This window comes from Cupressus sempervirens, chromosome 7, assembly GCF_028749045.1.
Source record: "Cupressus sempervirens isolate cs-2001-9-10 chromosome 7, ASM2874904v1, whole genome shotgun sequence".
Lineage (NCBI taxonomy): Eukaryota > Viridiplantae > Streptophyta > Pinopsida > Cupressales > Cupressaceae > Cupressus > Cupressus sempervirens.
In genome coordinates this window covers 276117340-276128169 of record NC_143124.1, presented here as the reverse complement: position 1 = coordinate 276128169, position 10830 = coordinate 276117340, and the positions used below count along the sequence as shown (strand labels likewise).

The 10830-nt window shown below is 35.3% G+C and overlaps 1 pseudogene; it reads left to right on the top strand.

Annotated features, from left to right (window-relative positions):
- Positions 1-1360: 1360 nt before the first annotated feature.
- On the top strand, positions 1361-2647 carry LOC149546492 (L-type lectin-domain containing receptor kinase IX.1-like; annotated as a pseudogene).
- Positions 2648-10830: the final 8183 nt, after the last annotated feature.

Genomic DNA, 10830 nt, shown 5'->3' with positions numbered 1-10830 from the left:
ATGTGCCACTAATTCATTGTTGTAGACCAGTCACATATCCCTAATTATCTAGACCAGATCCCTTTTGCTTCTTATTTATCAAAACCACAAATGTAAATAATTATTAAGTTGCTTTTTGTAACTTATCATTTCATTTTTTTATTTTTAAAGTTTAGCAAGGAGGGGCCCAATCCCATACATCAAGAGGACAGCACTACTCAAACTTCAAATCATTAGAACTTTTTTAATGAAAAACTCATAGTAAACGACTCTATACCATTTCTTTTCTAAGACATTGTCATCTATTTTATTGAACTTCTTCCATCTATCTCATCTCTACTTTTAATAAAACACATCTCTCCTAATTGATATATCTTTTATTAGACATGACCTATTCTTCCTCCTTCCAACTCATATGTCACTTGTCAACTTTTCTTAGTTTACCCTAGATAGACACTTCTCTTTTCTATGTTTCCCTTGTTCCTTTATATTATTTTTACATATCCCCTTGTGTTCATATTTTAAATATTTTTTTCATTAGTAAGGGGAAATGAGCTAGTTGTCACTTATGTATACAATGTCGCCACATTAACCATTACCTTTCCTGCAATTACTACTAAAATACCTAGTACTTGTACATAGACATGACAAAACAAATCACCATGAACACTAATAATAATTCACTTTTGTTTATTTTTTGGTTTTCTTGATTGCTTATTGGTCCATTTGTGCAAAAAGTACTTATTTTTAGGTGAGCAGCTATTGGGGGGTCTTAGTGGTAGGTTTTGCGCAAATGTTTTAAAATGAAACTTTTAGACCACCTCAAACTCTATGAGTTCAACAAAGAGCTCCATAAATATGGAAAAGTTGAAAGGTTAACTTTAAACTCTTCACTCACCTAAGAGGTTCACTGAAAGTTTCAACATACAAATTAGAAACTGTAGGTGCACAAAATTAACCTAATCGTCTACTCCCTTCCCTGAATTCTTATTTTGACAAGTAAAACGTATTTACACAATCGAAAACACTAGCAATGCTTCCTCTCAATGGCGCAAGAGTTTCAAGCATGGTGCCCTCCATTATAATGACAGTACAGTACGAATGCGCGTGGACTACTTTTGTTTTTCCTTATCATCAACTCAATTTTCTTTTTAGATTTACGATTTTGATCAGCCTCCTCCACGACTTAGATTTCTGACCTAAACCTCGTTCGGTAAATGTTTTACTTTGCTACTCGTAGTCACTCTCCAATTATCGCATAAGAGGCAAACGGAAGTATAGTATAAATTGAATTTGAGATTCCATCACAAATCGACTGTCAAATGAAGAATTCTTTGGATAATCCCAATTGAATCCAAACCATCGAGTACAAGCTTTGAGAATGTCAACAGTACCAGTTGCTATCTATGTGGTTTTACAGTGTCTCCTATCACAAATTCCAATTACAGAAGCAGATTTGTCATCCATAGGTTTCGACCTACATGATGTAAATGATTTCCAAATGGACGGTGATGCCGTCTTTATGGGTGGAAACATATTCAAAATTACAGACAGCACAGTAGTTTACAGTACTCCAATTACGCTATGGAATGCTTCTACTAAATCATTTGCAAACATTAGCACTCAATTTCAATTCCAAATCAATTGGACTCGCAAGAATGATACAGATCTTAGTGGCGATGGGCTTGCTTTCTTCATGGCGTCCCAGAGATATGGTTTTCAAGTTTCTTACAGAGGAGATGGAGGATGGCTCGGGCTCTTCAATCCACAGAATAATGGCAAGTCGTCCAACATGATCGTAGCTACTGAATTCGACACATAGAAGTATCGTGCGGATATAGATGACAATCACATGGGAATTGATGTCAATAGTATAGATTCCCAAGTCTCTGTTCCTCTGGCTCAACGATTGAATAATGGGAAGATATGGGAGGCTAAAATAGACTACCGCGGCCAAGAAAATCTGTTGACTGTGTCTGCCGGATCACAGGACAAAATAGCAGGGAACTTGTCGTATGATATAAATTTGACAAGATATCTTCTTCCGGATATTGTTCTGGGGTTTTCAGCTGCAGCCCGTAAGTCAAGCGACAGTCATCGATTAATCTCTTGGAAATTCACTAGTGTTATTTCTGGTTCATCTCTAATACAGTCATCCGCAAAGAAGAAGATTCCATGGAAAGTGGGTATAACAGTCTGCTCTGCCATTTCGGTTGTAGGAAATTTTGTGTCCTTTGTCATGTGTCCATACAGCAGACGAAACAGAGAGGCGATCAAAGACATGGAACAGCAGTCCGATATGGATATAGCACTGGAACATGTTCCTCGGAAATTCATATACTCTGAGCTCTGTTCAAGCACCAGTAATTTCAGCGAGGAGAAAAGGCTTGGGCGAGGAGGATTCGGCGATGTGTACAAAGGCACTTTGGTACAATCAGATGAAATAGTTGCGGTGAAGTGCATATCTGCAGGATCAAAGCAAGGGAAGAGGGAGTATCTTGCCGAAATAAGCACATTCACCCGTCTGAGACATAGAAATTTGGTCCAGCTATTAGGTTGGGGTCATGAGAAGGGCCAGCTGCTGTTGGTCCATGAATATATGCCAAATGGGAGTCTGGATAACTTTGCGGTTCCTCCAGATTCGAGTTCTACAGATATACAAAGATAAAGGAAGGTACTTCAGCACTTGCACTTGGACTGCCTACACCTGGCCTACCCAGGAGTTGTAGTGGTAAGGTTTCTATTGCATATTTATATATCTCCGTCGCAGTTTATTTTCTGGGAATTTCAATTACCAGTATAGTTAGTTAGGTTTCTGGAACTCTGAAGTTAGAACGCCCTGGAATGGGCCTTTCAAAGTGTGTTTCATATTTCCTGCTTTTGGGTGTTAATCTTGCAGTCTAGTGCGTTCGGCTATTTGTGCAAATGTATTGTATCCATAAGTTGGAGAGATAAAGCAGAAGATTATCGACAGTGGCATAGACATGGTGTAATCTACTTTAGGACTTTGCATTGCAGGTTTCTCTCTCCAATGTGAGGGATAATATTTTGTGATTTGACAATTTATATTAGTAAAATACGTCTACAATTATAAATCTAATTTGTAAACTTATTGGTACCGTCAGATTTTCAATCGAGGTTGTATTTGCGAACCACGAGATTTGCAGAGTTCAGCTCGGATTTAATAAAGCTGCAGGATTGTATTCCTCAAATATTACGGATAATACATACTGAATGTTTGATTTAAACAAAAAAAACATTTATTGTACAAATTGTTTCAACTGCAAATATTCTTGGATATGGATTTAAAAACATAGATAAAGATTTAATAATTATTTTGTTTTTTTTTAAATTTTATTTTGTGTCTGTGTTCTAGATTTTTCCATTTACAAATATGATTCTTTTTAATTAATTATATTTATCTACAACAAATTTAACTCAGACTGTTCACACACATTCTAGTTAAGAAAGTCTAACATAAAGAGTTAAATATAGTAAGTTATTAAGAAAGCCTAACATAAAGAGCTAAATAGTAAGTTATTTGTTAAGATCATTAAGAATATAATTCCTCTTAATCTCACATTGGCCTCCTAACAGGTCTCTTTGTGTGTTTAACAGCTCCCCTGAAACAAGCCATCACCAGGGGCGGCTCTAGCTCTTTCGTTTTCCATTTTGACCCACGCACATTACCATCCAAAATTATTTCAAATTTCAAGATCAATGAATCACACTATTTCTATTATTGTCATTCATTCTTCCTTCATTCAATCTCTCTTTTTATTTACTCTTATTTAATGATTATAGATTTTTTATAATATTATGTAATTTGATCTACACTGCTACAAATTCTTCTTAATTTAATATATATTGATTAAAGCTTAATTAATTAATGTCATATCCCTAAGCAAATCTATTCCCTTTCAATCCTATACAAGATGCATATTGCAAAATATTTCATTGATCACATAAAATAAGCAATACTCAAATGGTAAGAATAATATTCATTATATATTGATCTCTGATTTCTATTTTGAAGATAAAGAATCAATAAAGAATTATTTAGAATCCTTGCACATGAAAGATTTTTATTTTTATTTTTACCCTTGATAGTCATAATCCCACTATCATCCCACTAGCCTGATTTATTCGAATAAATTGACCTCAAAATCATGAGAAAATGATTTGTGAGGCCGTCATCTTGAGCATGGCATTTTCAACTTGTAACCTAAAACACCATTTTCCACCCGTAACTTATTCAGTACGTCCCTCCATAACTTTCTTTAACTTAAATGATGGAACGCGCAAAGACACTGGCACCGACCCACAAATTTGATGGATGTGATCAACGATACATTATTATGTTTCCATCATTCATAACGGGCACAGTATAAATGCTCGTGGAATATATTTTCTGTTTTACTAGCATGTCAAGCTCTTAAATCAAAGTACAAACATAAGACACCAGATTGTCCTTCCATGAATTCACCTTGCTCTGATCTCCATTATTCTGGACCCACTTTTCTCATTAGATGTACGGTATTGACCAACCACATCTATTTAACCCTGCGTTTCACTTTCAATTACCAAACACTGAAGAAGTCATTTCCTCGTTAGTTTTGTCAATAGATATTTCTTAATTTTATAAGAGTTCAAAAAATGAAAATACATGTATTAATTGTTCATCACACATGTACTAATAATAGATTAGTTTTAAATTTTTTAAATTTTATTATTGATTGGTCCATTTGTACATTCTTATTTATTTATAGCATTTGTGAATATATAAGTGAATGTGTGCAGTCATGTACTTCATGGTATTTTTTTTTTTCTATAGAGGCTAATCTTCCACAAAAAACTATTAAAGAAAAAACAATGTCAAGCTTTTTTTTTCCAGATTCACGAAAATATAGTAATTTTTTTCCAAATTTTTTGTTATTTTTTATTACAAACTATGCAGATCATGAAGATCAAATGCTGAAATTTTCCAAAATATCCATGATGTTTTTGATCTTTTGAAAATTGGTCAATTGTACATTTTTGTGGGAGGATAGTCACATCCATTATTTTCCAATCTTATAGAACAACTAGACCATGAGAAGACCTCAACATTATAAAATTTTGTCATAGCACATTCCAAATGAATCTTCTCCACCTCAAATCAGAACCAAAAACATCTTCTCTTATGAGAAACTTAGACACAAACTTGCCCATCAGTCCATAATCAAAAACACTACTTTTTTCAGATTCATAACATACTTTTTGTCCATCCCCTAGCCTGTATCTTCTCATTGCAATGGTGGATAAACAATGGATTACATGAACTACTAGATGCTCTTTTATTGAATCTCTTGATGTCTTAGTTGCTCCAACACTGTAGCTTCCAAGCATAACTTGGTTTCCTTTTCTATTGTGAAAGCCAACGCTACAAAGATGACCACTGATTGAGGCCATTGGGTTGCCTGTAACTCTTCTTTCATTATTTTGAAAGGATTGTGGTAGAAACAACATGAGAACGAAGGGATTCTGGTAGAAAGCAATTGGACAATATGGGAATTAAATTCCCAAGACAGTGATTAATTCCTTATGCGACAACAAAACCTGAGGAGAGTTCTCTGTGCTATCCATTTGAATGGTACAAAGAACTTTACCAAATCTTTGACCATCATGGCTTGAGCGACAAGACTCCACATCAGTGTATGACTAAGAAATGTTGCGTTGATTGAAAAGATTGTGTGGTCACAACACTAACATACAATGACAAACTTTGAAAATGATTTTCAGTCTTTAAAGAGACCTTTGGATGACCACGCAAGGAAATATTAGAAATATCCCCTACATGATACATATCTAGAAACTTTCCAATGACTAGGGTCTCCAAATCACATCGTTTTGACTCCTCCTCACCAAATGCACAACACCCTATGCATATTATTAACAAGACTATTTTTTTCAGTCTTTTGCGCACCAAAACTACTGTCATTCTGGGGCCATATGTGCTCAACTCTACGTGGAATTAAGAGTTCTTAGTGGGAATTGAGAGTTTCCTCTATTTTCGTGTGGTGACGATATGTACCTGTCTGAGAAACTTGATAAAAATCCTAAATTGCAGTTCGACTTATTTAGGAATCACGTTGGTGCATACGAATTGATTTTCGCATATTGCATACGTACCCAGTCTCCAAGCATGATTCATTGGATGCATCTAACGTCTTGACCATTAGTTTGTATGCCACAATGTTTCCTTGGTGTGGAATGCGCAACATCCCCTACATAGTGACCAGAAACATACTAGGGCAAAAATCATGTCATGGCGAAGACAAACACCGAACAAAGTCATCATTAGGGGTCTTCTCTAAGGTATCATACTTTTCCTTACGTACCCCAGGCAAAAAATCAAAACAAACAAAAGCCTGTCTTGTGATTATTTTTCCTCCAATTTTTTGTGCCCAACAATAATTCCTCACATGTCCTCAGCTTCACATTCACATTCATATTCTCCATTTCTTTCCATTTTTCTTTCAAACTTATAGTCTTCTGTATTTGAAGTTGAATCGAACCTCACTTACCAATTACATCTAAGATTCCACGCTTTGTTCTCTTTGACCGCTTTCATCTTCAAAAGGTGAAATTAACTGACTGTGTGCATCTTCATCTACATAATGGTTGAATGAGGAACAACAACTTTGGCTTGCTCACCTTCTTTTTAGTCAATAAAGAAGCCTTTTCTCTCAACTATGTCTTCCATCATGCCAGTCCCATATTCCCCTTCACCAGTTATCCCTTCGTCTTCTTTCACAACAAACTTCTTGTATGCCTTTTCATCTTCTTCCATAATGAAATTGTTGTTTACCCCTTCATCTTCTTCTACATCGAGACTTTCGTTCTCTAGGGGCATGTGTGCGGTTTTAGAATTGCAAGATCATGTGCACATCATCTAGTCGAAATTCAGAAACGAAGAGAACTCATGCAATAAAAAGCCAACACCAAGTTTTTTATAGACTCGCCAGTCTTGTGCTCCTTTGGTCTCTTATGTCCTTCTTTCATAACAACTTCCTTATGTTGTGCATCATCTATGCCTTTAAGAATTGCATTAAGCTCAAATATAAGAGCTTAAAAATATTCTTTTGTGTCAACTTTCATCTTATCTTCCCAGCCATTCCACCAATGCATATGACAGATTGTTTCGCTTTTAGCAGGAACAACCTCATTTTCTGAATTTCCAAGACATTCGTTGATAAAATCAACTTCACCTTCTTCCATATGTACTCTATCCTCACCTAGGCTCTATACCAATTGTAAATATAAACAAGCATAAAAATTAAGCTAAATGGAAATTCTATATACAAAACACAAGAACACAATATTTATCGTGCTTGGGAAATACTTTCCTAAGTCTACACTTTAGCAGAGAATTAATTGTATCATTCAAATATTTGATGCAATACATTGGCTGCACATAGCCATTATAAAGAGCTCTTAGAATATGATGAGCAAAGGGAGAGAGAGCATTCATGTGACCAACAGACTTCATACCCCAACGCAGAGAATGTTGTGACCTACTACGTGTTATGTGACCTACTATGTGTAACACAGACAAAGGTAGGTGAGGAGGCCTTCTCATTGGTATAATGCTTTCCTCCAACGTGCCTTTGAGTCTCATTTATGGCACCTATACCCTAGGTGATGGATATTCACTTGCCTATGACAAAGAAAGTTATTTCTCATTCTAGCGCCAGTTCTCAAAACCCTAGCTAGGAAACCTCTGCCAAAGGTAGAAATGCCCATAAAATGTGATCAATGTTCTTCAAGGAAGCCCTCATGAATGCCATCTAGTGCCAGAAGGAGTCCAATTCATCTTCAAGGCCAAACAATCTGCAAAATAAATTGACAATAATGGTGTGTAAGATTCCAGTTACCATTATTTGTGTTGTCAAACTTATAATAAAGCGAGATTCATCAATTAATCTCTTTGAAATTCACTAGTGTTATTTCCAGTTCAACTCTCATACAGTGATGTAGAGAGAAGAAGATTTCATGGAAAGTGAATATAAGTCTGCTCTGCCATTTTGGCTGCAGGGATTTTTGTATCCTTTGTCATGTATTGTTACAGCAGACGAAACAGAGAGGCGATCAAAGACATGGAACAGCAGTCCGACACTGTATCGAACCCTGGAAGGCCTAGAAACACGGCTTGTGGAATAGGTTTAGGAGTCGTATGGTAGAGGCAGGTTCCTCAATGGGGCAGATAGCAATTTAGTGGGAACATTTGAGAGGGCAAAGATGGAACAGCTGATGATGATAGGACTATGGTGTTCTCATCCTGTTGTAAGGGTTCTATTGCTAGTAGTGCATTTAATAAAGATCAGTAATACCTATCTTGTAGAGAACTGATGCTTCCAATCTCAGTACTTTTCATGCATCCTTATGCATGTGATCCTCCGCGTGCACTGTTTAAACCGTCTTTTCATGCATCCTTATGTATGTGATCCTCCACGTGCACTGTTTAAACGGTCTATTCAGATTTTTTTATTTTGTAACTCTCCTATTTAAGAGATGTGTATATAAAAGAACATTTTGAATGCATGTTTCAAAATAGAAAAGAACATTTTGTTTAGAGACTCCAAGTTCCAACCTCTATAATATACTGCTTATGACAGCCTGCAATGTGTAATAAATCAGTATGGAAGATCAATAAAAATTGTTGTATTTGTTCAATGCCCTATTTCCGTATTTTCTTGTATTTTATATTCTACATATTTTCTAGAACTCTTAATTTTATTAGAACTTGTAACGCACGGGAATTGGCCTTTTAACATTATTAGAACTTGTAACGCACAGGAATCGTCCTTTTGATGCGTGTTTCATGTTTCATGCTTTTGGTTGATAGATCTTCCAGTATGATGCGTTGAGCTATTTGTGCAAATATATTGCATCTATAAAACAAAGAGAAAAATATTATCCACAACGGAATAGATATCGCGGCCTCTCCCTACGGTTTTACATTTCAGGCCCCTCTCTCGAATATGAGGGATAACATGATGTAATTTGATCATTTACACCATTTTCTTGAGCTCTAAATTTCCAGTATCGTCACGTTTTGAGAACTCGGAACACATGGAAATTGGCTTTAAAGTATATTTAACGTTTTCTGCTTTTAGATGTTAATCTTCTAGTCTGGGTTATTTGTGCAAATAATAAAAATTGTATCTATAACATGGCCTATTCTACTTTAGGACTGACTCTCTCGAATATGGCCATATTTGTAATTTGACCATGTACATTTGTGAAATATTTTAGCACTAGCTATATATACCTCTATATATATTACGTCGAGAGTAATCGTTCTCGAGGCGCCTATTTTTATTTAATTCCAAAGTTATTTTAATCGAAGTTGGGATTAATGAAAATAAAAATAGGCACCTCGAGAACGATTACTCTCGGCGTAATATATATAGAGGTATATATAGCTAGTGGCAGTCGCGGCGCAATAGGAAAAATATTTACTTTTTATTTTTTATTTTGATAAGGTTACTATAAAATTGTTAATTAATTTTTAATTAGAGTTGTATGAAGTTAGTATAAAATTATGCTTCAAAATATTTTTAAAAATTTAATATAAGGAGTTTAATATAGATTAAAAATATATTTTTTATTTTTGGGATATTGTAATGTAAAATGTTATAGTCATACATAGATATATGGTTAGGGACAAAGTTACCATTATAGTTAATGTTAACCTTAGGGATAGAATTAGGGTTAGGGTTAGCATTAGAGTTAGGGTTGGAGTTAGGGTGAGGGTTTGAGCTATGGTTAAGGTTAGGGATAGAGTTATGGTTATGGTTATTGTTAGAGTTATGGTTATGGTTTAGATTAGAGTTATGTTTATGGTTAAGGTTAGGGTTAATGTTATGGTCATGGTTAAGGTTAGGGTTAGAGTTATGGTTATGGTTATGATTAGGGTTAGTGTTAGGGTTATAGTAAGGCTAACGTTAGAGTTATGCTCATGGTTAAGGCTAGGGTTAGAGTTATGCTTATAGTTAGGGTTAGGGATAGGATTAGAGTCCAATTATGGTAGAGTTAGAATTAGGGTTAGAGTTAGGTGTAGAGTTATGTTTATGGTTAAGGTTAGGGTTAGAGTAATGCTCATGGTTAAGGTTAGGGTTACGGTTAAGGTTTGAGTCAAATATTATTTTAAATTTAATATAAGGAGTTTAATTTAGATAAAAATATATATTTTATTTTTGGGATATTGTAATGTAAAATGTTATAGTCATACGTAGATATATGGTTAGGGACAAAGTTAGGGTAAGGGTTTGAGCTAGGGTTAAGGTTAGGGTTAGGGTTAGATTCTAATTATGGTAGAGTTAGATTTATGGTTAGAGTTAGGGTTAGGATTAGGGTTATAGATAGGATTAGAATTAGGGTTAAGATTAGGATTAGAGTTAGGGTTAGGATTAGGGTTATAGATAGGGTTAGGGTTAGGGTTAGGGTAAGGTTCTAGGTTAGGGTTAGGGCTAGGGTCAAGTTTAGGGTTAGAGTATGAGTTAGGGTTAGAGTTTGAGTTAGGGTTAGGGTTATAGTTTGAGTTAGGGGTAGACAGAGCATTATAATTTGGGTTAGGATTAGGGTTAGGTTTAGGGTTTGAGTTTGAGTTATGGTTAGAGTTAGGGTTAGAGCTAGAGCTAGAGTTAGAGTTAGGGTTAGAATTAGGGTTAGTTTTAGGGTTTGAGTTAGCAATAGAGTTAATTTTATAGTTGGGTTAATGTTAGAGTTAGGGTTAGGGTTAGAGTTTTGAGTCAAGGTTAGGGTTAGAGTTAGGGTTAGGGCTAAAATTAAAATCCAATTATGGTA